The sequence below is a fragment of the Lethenteron reissneri genome, chromosome 56 (assembly GCF_015708825.2).
Source record: "Lethenteron reissneri isolate LAM-NWPU_2019-01 chromosome 56, ASM1570882v1, whole genome shotgun sequence".
In the NCBI taxonomy this organism is placed as follows: Eukaryota; Metazoa; Chordata; class Hyperoartia; order Petromyzontiformes; family Petromyzontidae; genus Lethenteron; species Lethenteron reissneri.
In genome coordinates, this window is record NC_083834.1 from 3,736,900 (window position 1) to 3,753,983 (window position 17,084).

Here is a 17,084-nt window from a genome sequence, read left to right on the forward strand (position 1 = left end):
GGGTGAGTGTGAGGGTGAGTGTGAGGGTGGTGAGGGTGGTGAGGGTGAGTGTGAGGGTGGTGAGGGTGAGTGTGTGAGTGAGTGAGGTGGTGAGGGTGGTGAGGGTGAGTGTGAGGGTGGTGGTGAGTGTGAGGGTGGTGATGAGTGTGAGGGTGGTGAGGGTGGTGAGGGTGAGTGTGTGAGTGAGTGAGGTGGTGAGGGTGTGAGGGTGGTGAGGGTGGTGAGGGTGAGTGTGAGGGTGGTAAGGGTGAGTGTGAGGGTGGTGAGGGTGAGGGTGGTGAGGGTGGTGAGGGTGGTGAGTGTGAGGGTGGTGAGGGTGAGGGTGGTGAGGGTGGTGAGGGTGAGTGTGATGGTGAGTGTGAGGGTGGTGAGGGTGAGTGTGAGGGTGGTGAGGGTGAGTGTGAGGGTGGTGAGGGTGAGTGTGTGAGTGAGCGAGGTGGTGAGGGTGGTGAGGGTGAGTGTGAGGGTGGTGGTGAGTGTGAGGGTGGTGGTGAGTGTGAGGGCGGTGATGAGTGTGAGGGTGGTGAGGGTGGTGAGGGTGAATGTGTGAGTGAGTGAGGTGGTGAGGGTGGTGAGGGTGAGTGTGGTGAGGGTGAGGGTGTGAGTGAGTGAGGTGGTGAGGGTGGTGAGGGTGAGTGTGGTGAGGGTGGTGATGGTGAGTGTGTGAGAGGGTGAGGGTGGTGGTGAGGGTGAGTGTGGAGGGTGGTGAGGGTGGTGAGGGTGAGTGTGTGAGTGAGTGAGGTGGTGAGGGTGGTGAGGGTGAGTGTGAGGGTGGTGAGGGTGAGTGTGAGGGTGGTGAGGATGAGTGTGTGAGTGAGTGAGGTGGTGAGGGTGGTGAGGGTGAGTGTGAGGGTGGTGAGGGTGAGTGTGAGGGTGAGTGTGAGAAGGGTTGGCGCGCGGTAATTTGAGCCGAGAACAGGAAACCTCTCAAAGAGGGGGGGGGTAGCGGGGGGGAGAGGGAGGTGAGGGAGGGTGAGGAGACATGGTGAGGGGAGATGGTGGTGAGTTAGGACATGGTGAGGGGGGGGTCTGAGATTCGTGTCACTCCGCTGCCTCACCCAGGAGACCCGCAGTGAGTCTCAGGACTCACTGTGGGTCTCTTCAGGAGGGTCTTGCCCGCACATTGGGACGCAGTCGCCTGCGATTGTTGAGCGCCGTGGATGCTGTGGTTTCATCTTTAGAGGTGAGGGGTGAGGGGTTGGGGGGGTGAGGGGAGGGAGAGTGGGGTGAGGGGAAGGAGACGGGGTGAGGAGAGAAGGGGGTGAGTGGAGGGAGGGAGAGTGGGGTGAGTGGAGGGAGGGAGAGTGGGGTGAGTGGAGAGGGAGTGGGGTGAGTGGAGGGAGGGAGGAGAGTGGGGTGAGTGGAGAGGGAGTGGGGTGAGTGGAGGGAGGGAGAGTGGGGTGAGTGGAGAGGGAGTGGGGTGAGTGGAGGGAGGGAGAGTGGGGTGAGTGGAGGGAGGGAGGGGGTGAGTGGAGGGAGAGTGGGGTGAGTGGAGGGAGGGAGAGTGGGGTGAGTGGAGGGAGAGTGGGGTGAGTGGAGGGAGGGAGAGTGGGGTGAGGTGGAGGGAGAGAGAGTGGGGTGAGTGGAGAGAGAGTGGGGTGAGTGGTGAGAGAGTGGGGTGAGTGGAGGGAGGGGAGAGTGGGGTGAGTGGAGGGAGAGAGAGGGGTGAGTGGAGAGAGAGTGGGGTGAGTGGTGAGAGAGTGGGGTGAGTGGAGGGAGGGAGAGTGGGGTGAGTGGAGGGAGGGAGAGTGGGGTGAGGGAGAGAGAGGGGGTGAGTGGAGGGAGGGAGAGTGGGGTGAGTGGAGGGGGAGAGAGTGGGGTGAGTGGAGGGAGGGAGAGTGGGGTGGGGAGGGAGAGTGTGGTGAGTGGAGGGAGAGTGGGGTGAGTAGAGGGAGAGTGGGGTGAGTGGTGAGAGAGTGGGGTGAGTGGTGAGAGAGTGGGGTGAGTAGAGGGAGAGTGGGGTGAGTGGAGGGAGGGAGAGTGGGGTGAGGGTGAGAGAGTGGGGTGAGTGGAGGGAGGGAGAGTGGGGTGAGTGGAGAGGGAGTGGGGTGAGTGGAGAGAGAGTGGGGTGAGTGGAGGGAGGAGAGTGGGGTGAGTGGAGAGGGAGTGGGGTGAGTGGAGGGAGGGAAAGTGGGGTGAGGGAGGGAGGGAGAGTGGGGTGAGTGGAGAGAGAGTGGGGTGAGTGGAGGGAGAGTGGGGTGATGGAGAGGAGGGGGTGAGTGGAGGGAGAGTGGGGTGAGTGGAGAGGGAGTGGGGTGAGTGGAGAGAGAGTGGGTGAGTGGAGGGAGGGAGAGTGGGGGGAGTGGAGGGAGAGTGGGGTGAGTGGAGGGAGGGAGAGTGGGGTGAGTGGAGAGAGAGTGGGGGGAGTGGAGAGAGAGTGGGGTGAGTGGAGGGAGAGTGGGGTGAGTGGAGAGGGAGTGGGGTGAGTGGAGAGAGAGTGGGGTGAGTGGAGGGAGGGAGAGTGGGGTGAGTGGAGGGAGAGTGGGGTGAGTGGAGAGAGAGTGGGGTGAGTGGAGGGAGAGAGAGTGGGGTGAGTGGTGAGAGAGTGGGTGAGTGGGAGGAGGGAGAGTGGGGTGAGTGGAGAGAGAGTGGGGTGAGTGGAGGGAGAGTGGGGTGAGGGAGAGGGAGTGGGGTGAGTGGAGAGAGAGTGGGGTGAGTGGAGGAGGGGAGTGGGGGAGAGTGGGAGTGAGGTGAAGTTGGGTGAGTGGAGGGAGAGTGGGGTGAGTGGAGGGAGGGAGAGTGGGGTGAGTGGAGAGAGAGTGGGGTGAGTGGAGGGAGGGAGAGTGGGGTGAGTGAGGGAGGGAGAGTGGGGTGTGGAGGGAGAGTGGGGTGAGGGAGGGAGAGTGTGGTGAGTGGAGGGAGAGTGGGGTGAGTGGAGGGGGGGAGTGGGGTGAGTGGAGAGAGAGGGGTGAGTGGAGGGAGGGAGAGTGTGGTGAGTGGAGGGAGAGTGGGGTGAGTAGGGAGAGAGGGGGTGAGTGGTGAAAGAGTGGGGTGAGTGGTGAGAGAGTGGGGTGAGTAGAGGGAGAGTGGGGTGAGTGGGGGAGGGAGAGTGGGGGAGTGGTGAGAGAGTGGGTGGTGGAGGGAGGGAGAGTGGGGTGAGTGGAGGAGAGTGGGGTGAGTGGAGGGAGGGAGAGTGGGGTGAGTGGAGGGAGGGGAGTGGGGTGAGTGGAGGGGGAGAGTGGGGTGAGTGGAGGGGAGGAGTGGGGTGAGTGGAGAGAGAGTGGGGTGAGGGTGGAGGGAGAGAGTGGGGTGAGTGGAGGGGGAGAGAGAGTGGGGTGAGTGGAGGAGGGAGAGGGGGTGAGTGGAGGGGGAGAGAGTGGGGTGAGGGAGGGGGAGAGAGTGGGGTGAGTGGAGGGAGGGAGAGTGGGGTGAGTGGGAGGGGGAGAGAGTGGGGTGAGTGGAGGGAGGAGAGTGGGGTGCCAGTGGGAGGGAGAGGTGGGGTTGAGCTGGAGGAGGAGTGGATGAGTGGAAGGAGTGGAGAGGATGGGGAGTGGAGGAGGAGAGGTGGGGTGAGTGGAGGGAGAGTGGGGTGAGTGGAGGGAGGGGAGATGTGGGGTGAGTGGAGGGAGGGAGAGCTGGGGTTGAGTGGAGGGAGAGTGGGGTGAGTGGAGGGAGGGAGAGTGGGATGAGTGGAGGGAGGGAGAGTGGGGTGAGTGGAGGGGGAGAGAGTGGGGTGAGTGGAGGGAGAGTGGGGTGAGTGGAGGGAGAGAGAGTGGGGTGAGTGGAGGGAGAGGGAGTGGGGTGAGTGGAGGGAGGGCGAGTGGGGTGAGTGGAGGGAGAGGGAGTGGGGGAGTGGGGGGAGCGAGGGTGTGGGGTGAGTGGGGAGAGAGAGTGGGTGAGTGGAGGGAGGAGAGTGGGGTGAGTGGAGGGAGCGAGAGTGGGGTGAGTGGGGAGAGAGAGTGGGTGAGTGGAGGGAGGGAGAGTGGGGTGAGTGGAAGGAGAGTGGGGTGAGGGAGGGAGGGAGAGTGGGGTGAGTGGCCACCACCAGTGACGATTATCTGAACCGGCCCTGGGTCTCCCCCTAGGTCGACTCAGCCTCAAATGGGTACCTGGTGCGGTGTGTAAGAGAGAATAAACATCGCCACTAGGGAGACAAAGGCGGTCGGGTGTGGTGCTGGCCACGAACCCCCCCTCGTCTGCCACAGTGCCGGCCGATGACAGCACTTGCCCCGACAGTCTGCTAGAGGCTATACTGGGGGGGGCGTCTTTGTCTTGTAGGAGAAAGAGAAAGAAAGAGACTGGCAGAGAGTGCACAGTGAAGAGAAGCACAGGGATGGAGTCAGCCTCAGAGAGAGGACAGGGATGGAGTCAGCCTCAGAGAGAGACAGGGATGGAGTCAGTCTCAGGGAGAGACAGGGATGGAGTCAGTCTCAGGGAGAGACGGGGATGGAGTCAGCCTCAGAGAGAGACAGGGATGGAGTCAGTCTCAGGGAGAGACGGGGATGGAGTCAGCCTCAGAGAGAGACAGGGATGGAGTCAGTCTCAGGGAGAGACAGGGATGGAGTCAGTCTCAGGGAGAGACGGGGATGGAGTCAGTCTCAGGGAGAGACAGGGATGGAGTCAGCCTCAGGGAGAGACAGGATGGAGTCAGTCTCAGGGAGACAGGGATGAAGTCAGCCTCAGGGAGAGACAGGGATGGAGTCAGCCTCAGGGAGAGACAGGGATGGAGTCAGCTCAGAGGAGAGACAGGGATGGAGTCAGCCTCAGGGAGAGACAGGGATGGAGTCAGCCTCAGAGGAGACAGGGATGGAGTCAGCCTCAGGGAGAGGACAGGGATGGAGTCAGCCTCAGGGAGAGGACAGGGATGGAGTCAGCCTCAGAGGGAGACAAGGGATGGAGTCAGCCTCAGGAGAGACAGGGATGGAGTCAGCCTCAGGGAGAGACAGGATGGAGTCAGCCTCAGAGAGAGACAGGGATGGAGTCACCCTCAGGGAGAGACAGGGATGGAGTCAGCCTCAGGGAGAGACAGGGATGGAGTCAGCCTCAGGGAGAGACAGGATGGAGTCAGCCTCAGAGAGAGACAGGGATGGAGTCACCTCAGGGAGGAGAGACGGGGATGGAGTCAGCCTCAGGGAGAGACAGGGATGGAGTCAGCCTCAGGGAGAGACAGGGATGGAGTCAGCCTCAAAGAGAGACGGGGATGGAGTCAGCCTCAGGGAGAGACAGGATGGAGTCAGTCTCAGAGAGAGACAGGGATGGAGTCAGCTCAGAGAGAGAAGGATGGAGTCAGCCTCAGAGAGACAGGATGGAGTCAGCTCAGGGAGAGACAGGGATGGAGTCAGTCTCAGAGAGAGACAGGGATGGAGTCAGCCTCAGAGAGAGACAGGATGGAGTCAGCTCAGAGAGAGACAAGGATGGAGTCAACCTCAGAGAGAGACAGGGATGAGTCAGCCTCAGAGAGAGACAGGGATGGAGTCAGCTCAGAGAGGACAGGGATGGAGTCAGCCTCAGAGAGAGACAGGGATGGAGTCAGTCTCAGGGAGAGACAGGGATGGAGTCAGTCTCAGGGAGAGAACAGGGATGGAGTCAGTCTCAGGGAGAGACAGGATGGAGTCAGTCTCAGGGAGAGAGGGATGGAGTCAGTCTCAGAGAGAGACAGGGATGGAGTCAGTCTCAGAGGAGGACAGGATGGAGTCAGTCTCAGAGAGAGACAGGGATGGAGTCAGTCTCAGAGAGAGACAGGGATGGAGTCAGTCTCAGGGAGAGACAGGATGGAGTCAGTCTCAGGGAGAGACAGGGATGGAGTCAGTCTCAGAGAGAGACAGGATGGAGTCAGCTCAGAGAGAGACAGGGATGGAGTCAGTCTCAGGGAGAGACAGGATGGAGTCAGTCTCAGAGAGAGACAGGATGGAGTCAGTCTCGGAGAGAGACAGGGATGGAGTCAGCCTCGGAGAGAGACAGGGATGGAGTCAGTCTCAGAGAGAGACAGGGATGGAGTCAGCCTCAGAGAGGACAGGGATGGAGTCAGCCTCAGAGAGAGACAGGGATGGAGTCAGTCTCAGAGAGAGACAGGGATGGAGTCAGTCTCAGAGAGAGACAGGATGGAGTCAGTCTCAGGGAGAGACAGGGATGGAGTCACCTCAGAGAGAGACAGGGATGGAGTCAGTCTCAGGGAGAGAAGGGATGGAGTCCCTCAGGGAGAGAGACAGGGATGGAGTCAGCCTCAGAGAGAGACAGGGATGGAGTCAGTCTCAGGGAGAGACAGGGATGGAGTCAGCCTCAGGAGAGACAGGATGGAGTCAGCTCAGGGAGAGACAGGGATGGAGTCACCTCAGAGAGAGACAGGATGGAGTCAGTCTCAGGGAGAGACAGGGATGGAGTCACCTCAGGGAGAGAGACAGGGATGGAGTCAGCCTCAGAGAGAGACAGGGATGGAGTCAGCCTCAGAGAGGACAGGGATGGAGTCAGTCTCAGGGAGAGACAGGGATGGAGTCAGTCTCAGGAGAGACAGGGATGGAGTCAGTCTCAGGGAGAGACACAGGATGGAGTCAGTCTCAGGGAGAGACAGGGATGGAGTCAGCTCAGAGAGAGACAGGGATGGAGTCAGTCTCAGGGAGAGACAGGATGGAGTCAGTCTCAGAGAGAGACAGGGATGGAGTCAGTCTCAGAGAGAGACAGGGATGGAGTCAGTCTCAGGGAGAGACAGGATGGAGTCAGTCTCAGGGAGAGACAGGGATGGAGTCAGTCTCAGAGAGAGACAGGATGGAGTCAGCCTCAGAGAGAGACAGGGATGGAGTCAGTCTCAGGGAGAGACAGGATGGAGTCAGTCTCAGAGAGGACAGGGATGGAGTCAGCCTCGGAGAGAGACAGGATGGAGTCAGCCTCGGAGAGAGACAGGGATGGAGTCAGTCAGAGAGAGACAGGATGGAGTCAGCTCAGGGAGAGACAGGGATGGAGTCAGCCTCAGAGAGAGACAGGGATGGAGTCACCCTCAGAGAGAGACAGGGATGGAGTCAGCCTCAGAGAGAGACAGGATGGGAGTCAGTCTCAGGGAGAGACAGGGATGGAGTCACCCTCAGAGAGAGACAGGGATGGAGTCAGTCTCAGGAGAGACAGGATGGAGTCACCCTCAGGAGAGAGACAGGGATGGAGTCAGCCTCAGAGAGAGACAGGGATGGAGTCAGTCTCAGGAGAGGACAGGGATGGAGTCAGCCTCAGGGAGAGACAGGGATGGAGTCAGTCTCAGGGAGAGACAGGGATGGAGTCACCCTCAGAGAGAGACAGGGATGGAGTCAGTCTCAGGAGAGACAGGGATGGAGTCACCTCAGGGAGAGAGACAGGGATGGAGTCAGCTCAGAGAGAGACAGGGATGGAGTCATCTCAGAGAGAGACAGGGATGGAGTCAGCCTCAGGGAGAGACAGGGATGGAGTCAGCCTCAGGGAGAGACAGGGATGGAGTCAGCCTCAGAGAGAGACAGGGATGGAGTCAGCCTCAGAGAGAGACAGGGATGGAGTCATCCTCAGAGAGAGACAGGGATGGAGTCACCCTCAGGGAGAGACAGGATGGAGTCAGCCTCAGAGAGAGACAGGGATGGAGTCAGCCTCAGAGAGAGACAGGGATGGAGTCAGCCTCAGAGAGAACAGGGATGGAGTCACACCTCGGGAGAGAGACAGGGATGGAGTCAGCCTCAGAGAGAGACAGGGATGGAGTCAGCCTCAGAGAGAGACAGGGATGGAGTCAGTCTCAGGGAGAGAGACAGGGATGGAGTCAGCCTCAGAGAGAGAGACAGGATGGAGTCAGCCTCAGAGAGAGACAGGGATGGAGTCAGCCTCAGAGAGAGACAGGGATGGAGTCATCCTCAGAGAGAGAGACAGGGATGGAGTCAGCCTCAGAGAGAGACAGGGATGGAGTCAGTCTCAGAGAGAGACAGGGATGGAGTCACCTCAGGAGAGAGACAGGGATGGAGTCATCCTCAGAGAGAGAGACAGGGATGGAGTCAGTCTCAGAGAGAGAGACAGGGATGGAGTCAGTCTCAGAGAGAGAGACAGGGATGGAGTCACCTCAGAGAGAGACAGGGATGGAGTCATCCTCAGAGAGAGACAGGGATGGAGTCAGTCTCAGAGAGAGACAGGGATGGAGTCACCTCAGGGAGAGGACAGGGATGGAGTCAGCCTCAGAGAGAGACAGGGATGGAGTCAGTCTCAGGGAGAGAGACAGGGATGGAGTCATCCTCAGAGAGAGACAGGGATGGAGTCAGTCTCAGAGAGAGACAGGGATGGAGTCAGTCTCAGGAGAGACAGGGATGGAGCCTCAGGGAGAGAGACAGGGATGGAGTCAGCCTCAGAGAGAGACAGGGATGGAGTCATCCTCAGAGAGAGACAGGGATGGAGTCAGTCTCAGAGAGAGACAGGGATGGAGTCACCCTCAGGGAGAGACAGGGATGGAGTCAGTCTCAGAGAGAGACAGGGATGGAGTCATCTCAGGGAGAGACAGGATGGAGTCAGTCTCAGAGAGAGACAGGGATGGAGTCAGTCTCAGAGAGAGACAGGGATGGAGTCAGTCTCAGAGAGAGACAGGGATGGAGTCAGCCTCAGGGAGAGACAGGGATGGAGTCAGTCTCAGAGAGGACAGGGATGGAGTCAGTCTCAGAGAGAGACAGGGATGGAGTCAGCCTCAGGGAGAGACAGGGATGGAGTCAGTCTCAGGGAGGACAGGGATGGAGTCAGCCTCAGGGAGAGACGGGATGGAGTCAGCCTCAGGGAGAGACAGGGATGGAGTCAGCCTCAGGGAGAGACAGGGATGGAGTCAGTCTCAGAGAGAGACAGGGATGGAGTCAGTCTCAAGAGAGACAGGATGGAGTCAGCCTCAGGAGAGAGACAGGAATGGAGTCAGTCTCAGGGAGAGACAGGGATGGAGTCAGCCTCAGAGAGAGACAGGGATGGAGTCACCCTCAGAGAGACAGGATGGAGTCAGCCTCAGAGAGAGACAGGATGGAGTCAGCCTCAGGGAGAGACAGGAATGGAGTCAGTCTCAGGGAGAGACAGGGATGGAGTCAGTCTCAGAGAGAGACAGGAATGGAGTCAGTCTCAGGGAGAGACAGGGATGGAGTCAGTCTCAGAGAGAGACAGGATGGAGTCAGCCTCAGAGAGACAGGATGGAGTCAGTCTCAGGGAGAGACAGGATGGAGTCAGCCTCGAGAGAGACAGGATGGAGTCAGTCTCAGGGAGAGACAGGGATGGAGTCAGTCTCAGAGAGAGACAGGAATGGAGTCAGTCTCAGGGAGAGACAGGATGGAGTCAGTCTCAGAGAGAGACAGGGATGGAGTCAGCCTCAGAGAGAGACAGGATGGAGTCAGTCTCAGGGAGAGACAGGATGGAGTCAGCCTCAGAGAGAGACAGGATGGAGTCAGTCTCAGGGAGAGACAGGAATGGAGTCAGTCTCAGAGAGAGACAGGATGGAGTCAGCCTCAGAGAGAGACAGGATGGAGTCAGCCTCAGAGAGAGACAGGGATGGAGTCAGTCTCAGGGAGAGACAGGATGGAGTCAGTCTCAGAGAGAGACAGGATGGAGTCAGCCTCAGAGAGAGACAGGGATGGAGTCAGCCTCAGGGAGAGACAGGGATGGAGTCAGTCTCAGGGAGAGACAGGATGGAGTCAGTCTCAGAGAGAGACAGGATGGAGTCAGCCTCAGAGAGAGACAGGGATGGAGTCAGCTCAGGGAGAGAGACAGGGATGGAGTCAGCCTCAGAGAGAGACAGGAATGGAGTCAGCCTCAGAGAGAGACAGGATGGAGTCAGCCTCAGAGAGAGAGACAGGATGGAGTCAGCCTCAGGGAGAGAGACAGGGATGGAGTCAGCCTCAGAGAGAGACAGGGATGGAGTCAGTCTCAGAGAGAGACGGGATGGAGTCAGCCTCAGGGAGAGACAGGGATGGAGTCAGCCTCAGAGAGAGACAGGGATGGAGTCAGCCTCAGGGAGAGACAGGGATGGAGTCAGCCTCAGAGAGAGACAGGGATGGAGTCAGCCTCAGAGAGAGACAGGAATGGAGTCAGTCTCAGAGAGAGACAGGGATGGAGTCAGTCTCAGAGAGAGACAGGGATGGAGTCAGCCTCAGAGAGAGACAGGAATGGAGTCAGTTCAGAGAGAGACAGGGATGGAGTCATCAGAGAGAGAAGGGATGGAGTCAGCCTCAGAGAGAGACAGGGATGGAGTCAGCCTCAGAGGAGAGACAGGGATGGAGTCAGCCTCAGGGAGAGACAGGGATGGAGTCAGTCTCAGGGAGAGACAGGATGGAGTCAGCCTCAGAGAGAGACAGGGATGGAGTCAGTCTCAGGGAGAGACAGGATGGAGTCAGCCTCAGGGAGAGACAGGGATGGAGTCAGCCTCAGGGAGAGACAGGGATGGAGTCAACCTCAGGGAGAGACAGGGATGGAGTCAGTCTCGGAGAGAGACAGGGATGGAGTCAGCCTCAGAGAGAGACAGGGATGGAGTCAGTCTCAGAGAGAGACAGGGATGGAGTCAGCCTCAGAGAGAGACAGGGATGGAGTCAGCCTCAGGGAGAGACAGGGATGGAGTCAGCCTCAGGGAGAGACAGGGATGGAGTCAGTCTCAGGGAGAGACAGGGATGGAGTCAGCCTCAGAGAGAGACAGGGATGGAGTCAGCCTCAGGGAGAGACAGGGATGGAGTCAGCCTCAGAGAGAGACAGGGATGGAGTCAGCCTCAGAGAGAGACAGGGATGGAGTCAGCCTCAGGAGAGGACAGGGATGGAGTCAGCCTCAGGGAGAGACAGGGATGGAGTCAGTCTCAGAGAGAGACAGGGATGGAGTCAGCCTCAGAGAGAGACAGGGATGGAGTCAGCCTCAGAGAGAGACAGGGATGGAGTCAGCCTCAGGGAGAGACAGGGATGGAGTCAGTCTCAGAGAGAGACAGGGATGGAGTCAGCCTCAGAGAGAGACAGGGATGGAGTCAGTCTCAGAGAGAGACAGGGATGGAGTCAGTCTCAGAGAGAGACAGGGATGGAGTCAGTCTCAGGGAGAGACAGGGATGGAGTCAGTCTCAGGGAGAGTCAGGGATGGAGTCAGCCTCAGAGAGAGACAGGGATGGAGTCAGTCTCAGAGAGAGACAGGGATGGAGTCAGTCTCAGGGAGAGACGGGGATGGAGTCAGTCTCAGAGAGAGACAGGGATGGAGTCAGCCTCAGAGAGAGACAGGGATGGAGTCAGTCTCAGAGAGAGACAGGGATGGAGTCAGCCTCAGAGAGAGACAGGGATGGAGTCAGTTCAGGGAGAGACAGGGATGGAGTCAGTCTCAGAGAGAGACAGGGATGGAGTCAGTCTCAGAGAGAGACAGGGATGGAGTCAGTCTCAGAGAGAGACAGGGATGGAGTCAGTCTCAGAGAGAGACAGGGATGGAGTCAGCTCAGAGAGAGACAGGGATGGAGTCAGTCTCAGAGAGAACAGGGATGGAGTCAGCCTCAGAGAGAGACAGGGATGGAGTCAGTCTCAGAGAGGACAGGGATGGAGTCAGTCTCAGAGAGAGACAGGGATGGAGTCAGTCTCAGAGAGAGACAGGATGGAGTCAGCCTCAAGGGAGACACAGGGATGGAGTCAGTCTCAGGGAGACACAGGGATGGAGTCAGTTCAGAGAGAGACAGGGATGGAGTCAGTCTCAGAGAGAGACAGGGATGGAGTCAGTCTCAGAGAGAGACAGGGATGGAGTCAGTCTCAGAGAGAGACAGGGATGGAGTCAGCCTCAGAGAGAGACAGGGATGGAGTCAGTCTCAGAGAGAGACAGGATGGAGTCAGTCTCAGGGGGAGACAGGGAGGAGTCAGTCTCAGGGGGAGACAGGGATGGAGTCAGTCTCAGAGAGAGACAGGGATGGAGTCAGCTCAGAGAGAGACAGGGATGGAGTCAGTCTCAGGGAGAGACAGGAGGATGGAGTCAGTCTCAGGGAGAGACAGGATGGAGTCAGCCTCAGGGAGAGACGGATGGAGTCAGTCTCAGGGAGAGACAGGGATGGAGTCAGCTCAGGGAGAGACAGGGATGGAGTCAGCCTCAGAGAGAGACAGGGATGGAGTCAGCTCAGAGAGAGACAGGATGGAGTCAGCCTCAGGGAGAGACAGGATGGAGTCAGTCTCAGGGAGAGACAGGATGGAGTCAGCCTCAGGAGAGAGGACAGGGATGGAGTCAGTCTCAGAGAGAGACAGGGATGGAGTCAGCCTCAGGAGAGACAGGGATGGAGTCAGTCAGGGGGAGAGACAGGGATGGAGTCAACCTCAGAGAGAGACAGGAATGGAGTCAGCCTCAGAGAGAGACAGGATGGAGTCAGCCTCAGAGAGAGACAGGGATGGAGTCAGTCTCAGGGAGAGACAGGGATGGAGTCAGTCTCAGGGAGAGACAGGGATGGACAGTCTCAGGGAGAGAGACAGGGATGGAGTCATCCTCAGAGAGAGACAGGGATGGAGTCAACCTCAGGGAGAGACAGGGATGGAGTCAGCCTCAGGGAGAGACAGGATGGAGTCAGCCTCAGAGAGAGACAGGGATGGAGTCAGCCTCAGGGAGAGACAGGGATGGAGTCAGCTCAGGGAGAGACAGGATGGAGTCACCCTCAGGGAGAGAGACAGGGATGGAGTCAGCTCAGAGAGAGACAGGGATGGAGTCAGTCTCAGGGAGAGAGACAGGGATGGAGTCATCCTCAGAGAGAGACAGGGATGGAGTCAGTCTCAGAGAGAGACAGGGATGGAGTCAGTCTCAGAGAGAGACAGGGATGGAGTCAGTCTCAGGGAGAGAGACAGGGATGGAGTCACCTCAGGGAGAGAGACAGGGATGGAGTCAGCCTCAGAGAGACAGGGATGGAGTCATCTCAGAGAGAGACAGGGATGGAGTCAGTCTCAGAGAGAGACAGGGATGGAGTCATCTCAGGGAGAGACAGGATGGAGTCAGTCTCAGAGAGAGACAGGGATGGAGTCAGTCTCAGAGAGAGACAGGGATGGAGTCAGCCTCAGAGAGAGACAGGATGGAGTCAGTCTCAGAGAGAGACAGGGATGGAGTCAGTCTCAGGAGAGACAGGGATGGAGTCAGTCTCAGAGAGAGACAGGGATGGAGTCAGCCTCAGAGAGAGACAGGATGGAGTCAGCCTCAGAGAGAGACAGGATGGAGTCAGCCTCAGAGAGAGACAGGGATGGAGTCAGTCTCAGAGAGAGACAGGGATGGAGTCAGCCTCAGGGAGAGACAGGATGGAGTCAGTCTCAGAGAGAGACAGGGATGGAGTCAGCTCAGAGAGAGACAGGATGGAGTCAGTCTCAGAGAGAGACAGGGATGGAGTCAGTCTCAGAGAGAGACAGGGATGGAGTCAGCCTCAGAGAGAGACAGGATGGAGTCAGCCTCAGAGAGAGACAGGGATGGAGTCCCTCAGGGAGAGACAGGGATGGAGTCAGCTCAGAGAGAGACAGGGATGGAGTCAGTCTCAGAGAGAGACAGGGATGGAGGTCTCAGAGAGAGACAGGGATGGGAGTCAGTCTCAGGAGAGACAGGGATGGAGTCAGTCTCAGGGAGAGACAGGGATGGAGTCAGCTCAGGGAGAGACAGGATGGAGTCAGCCTCAGAGAGAGACAGGGATGGAGTCAGCCTCAGGGAGAGACAGGATGGAGTCAGCCTCAGAGAGAGACAGGGATGGAGTCAGTCTCAGAGAGAGACAGGGATGGAGTCAGTCTCAGAGAGAGACAGGGATGGAGTCAGTCCAGGGAGAGACAGGGATGGAGTCACCTCAGGGAGAGACAGGGATGGAGTCACCTCAGGGAGAGACAAGGATGGAGTCAGCCTCAGGGAGAGACAGGATGGAGTCAGCCTCAGAGAGAGACAGGATGGAGTCAGTCTCAGAGAGAGACAGGGATGGAGTCAGTCTCAGAGAGAGACAGGGATGGAGTCAGCCTCAGGGAGAGACAGGGATGGAGTCAGTCTCAGGGAGAGACAGGATGGAGTCATCCTCAGAGAGAGACAGGATGGAGTCAGTCTCAGAGAGAGACAGGGATGGAGTCAGTCTCAGAGAGAGACAGGGATGGAGTCAGCCTCAGAGAGAGACAGGGATGGAGTCACCTCAGGAGGAGACAGGATGGAGTCACTCAGAGAGACAGGGATGGAGTCAGCCTCAGAGGAGACAGGGATGGAGTCACCTCAGGGAGAGACAGGATGGAGTCAGCCTCAGAGAGAGACAGGGATGGAGTCAGCCTCAGAGAGAGACAGGGATGGAGTCACCTCAGGGAGAGACAGGATGGAGTCAGCCTCAGAGAGAGACAGGGATGGAGTCAGCCTCAGAGAGAGACAGGGATGGAGTCAGTCTCAGGGAGAGACAGGGATGGAGTCACCCTCAGGGAGAGAGACAGGGATGGAGTCAGTCTCAGGGAGAGACAGGGATGGAGTCACCCTCAGGGAGAGACAGGGATGGAGTCAGCCTCAGAGAGAGACAGGATGGAGTCATCCTCAGAGAGAGACAGGATGGAGTCAGCTCAGGGAGAGACAGGGATGGAGTCAGTCTCAGGGAGAGACAGGGATGGAGTCAGCCTCAGAGAGAGCAGGGATGGAGTCACCTCAGAGAGAGACAGGGATGGAGTCAGCTCAGGGAGAGACAGGGATGGAGTCACCTCAGAGAGAGACAGGATGGAGTCAGTTCAGGGAGAGACAGGGATGGAGTCACCTCAGAGAGAGACAGGGATGGAGTCAGCCTCAGGGAGGACAGGGATGGAGTCACCTCAGAGAGAGACAGGGATGGAGTCAGTCTCAGGGGGAGAGACAGGGATGGAGTCAGTCTCAGGGAGAGACAGGGATGGAGTCAGCCTCAGAGAGAGAGACAAAGGGAGTCAGAGAGACACAGACATCGAAGAGACACCGAGAGTAAGAGACACGGAGAAAGACAGGGAGTGAGAGAGAGACACACAGACTGAACGAGAGAGACACAGACATAGAGCGACAAAGGGAGTCAGAGACACGGAAAGAGAGTAAGAGAGAGAGACACGGGGTAGAGAGAGACACGGAGAGAGACAAAGAGTAAAAGAGAGAGAGACACGGGGTAGAGAGAGACACTTAAATAGAGAGACAGGGAGTAAGAGACAGAGAGACACATACTGAACGAGAGAGACACGGGGTAGAGAGACTGGGAGTAAGAGAGAGAGACACAGACTGAACGAGAGAGACACGGGTAGAGAGCAGAGACACAGATATAGAGAGACAGAAACTAAGAGAGAGAGACACAGACTGAACGAGAGAGACACGGGGTAGAGAGAGAGACACAGCCTGAAGAGAGAGACACAGACATAGAGGACACAGACTGAACGAGAGAGACACGGGGTAGAGAGAGACACAGACTGAACGAGACAGACACAGACATAGAGAGACAGAGAGACACAGATATAGAGATACACAGACATAGAGAGACAGAGAGTAAGAGAGAGCGACACAGACTGAACGAGAGAGACACGGGGTAGAGAAAGAGACACAGACTGAACGAGAGAGACACAGACATAGAGATACACGAGAGTAAGAGACACGGGGAGAGAGACAAGAAGTAAGACAGAGAGACAGAGACTGAACGAGAGAGACACAGGGTAGGAGACACGGGGTAGAGAGACACAGACTGAACGAGAGAGACACGGGGTAGAGAGAGAGACAGGGAGTCAGAGAGAGAGAGACACGGGGGGTAGAGAGAGAGAGACACACACAGACATAGAGAGAGAGAGAGACAGAGTGTAACAGAGACAGTGAGGGAGCAGGAGAGTGCGTGGTGGTGAGGAGGAGGAGGAGAGGGAGGCAGGGAGGGTGACCCTTCGCCCCCCCCCCCCCCCGTGGCCAGCCCGTGCCCCCCGTCGGCAGAGAGGGAGTAAGGCGAGAGGCTGTGCAGGAATGCGGATCGTGTTTCTGCCAAACAATCCCATTAATCCGCGGGGACACGCGATCCGAGCCTCCAGCAGTGTACATCGCAGCAGCAGCAGCACACAGAATATACACTCAGCATATACATACTCATTACAACACAATCATAACTATCATATACACACACTCATATACATACTCATATCACACACAGTCATATACATACTCATATGCACACAGTCATATACACATATACACACACTCATACACACACACAGACATATACACACTCATTACACATACACACACAGTCATATACACACAAAGATCAAAGATCCCCCGTGTAGCCTTAACAGACTGTAGGGGCAAGTGCTGTTAGCGAGCACCTATGAAGGCCGGAACGGTACACGAGGGGTGGGGGCCAGCACCACGCCCGACCGCCTTTGTCTCCCCAGTGGCGATGTTGCACACCGCACCAGGTACTCATTTAAGGCTGAGTCGACCTAGGGAGGCCCAGGACCCGGTTCAGATAATCGTCACTGGTGTTAGCCGCGTGCGGGAATCGAACCCGGGTCGCCAGGTTCATAGCGCAGCGCGCTAACCGCTACACACATATACACACACAGTCACATACATCATATACACATACTCATATACACATATACACACACACTCTATATACACACACTCACATTCACACTCACACATCATTATACACTCACATACACACACGCATCATATACATATACTCACACACTCACTCATATATACACACACACATACTCACTCACCTACTCATCATGTTCACCAACTCACCAACTCACTCACCTACTCATCACGTTCACCAACTCACCCACCCACTCATCACACTCACTCACTCACCAACTCACTCACCCACTGATCACACTCACCCACTCACCAACTCACTCACAAACTCACTCACTCACTCACCCACTCACTCACCCACTCACCAACTCACTCACCCGCTCACCAACTTACTCACCACTCACTCACTCACCCACCCCCCAGTCACCCACTCATAACGCTCACCCACTCACCAACTCACTCACCCACTCACTCACTCACCAACTCACTCACCCACTCACTCACTCACCCACTCACTCGCTCCCACCCACTCACCAACTCACTCACCCGCTCACCAACTCACCAACTCACTCACCCACCAACTCACTCACTCACCCACTCACCAACTCGCTCACCGCTCACCAACTCACTCACCCACTCACTCACTCACCAACTCACTCCCCACTCATCACCCACC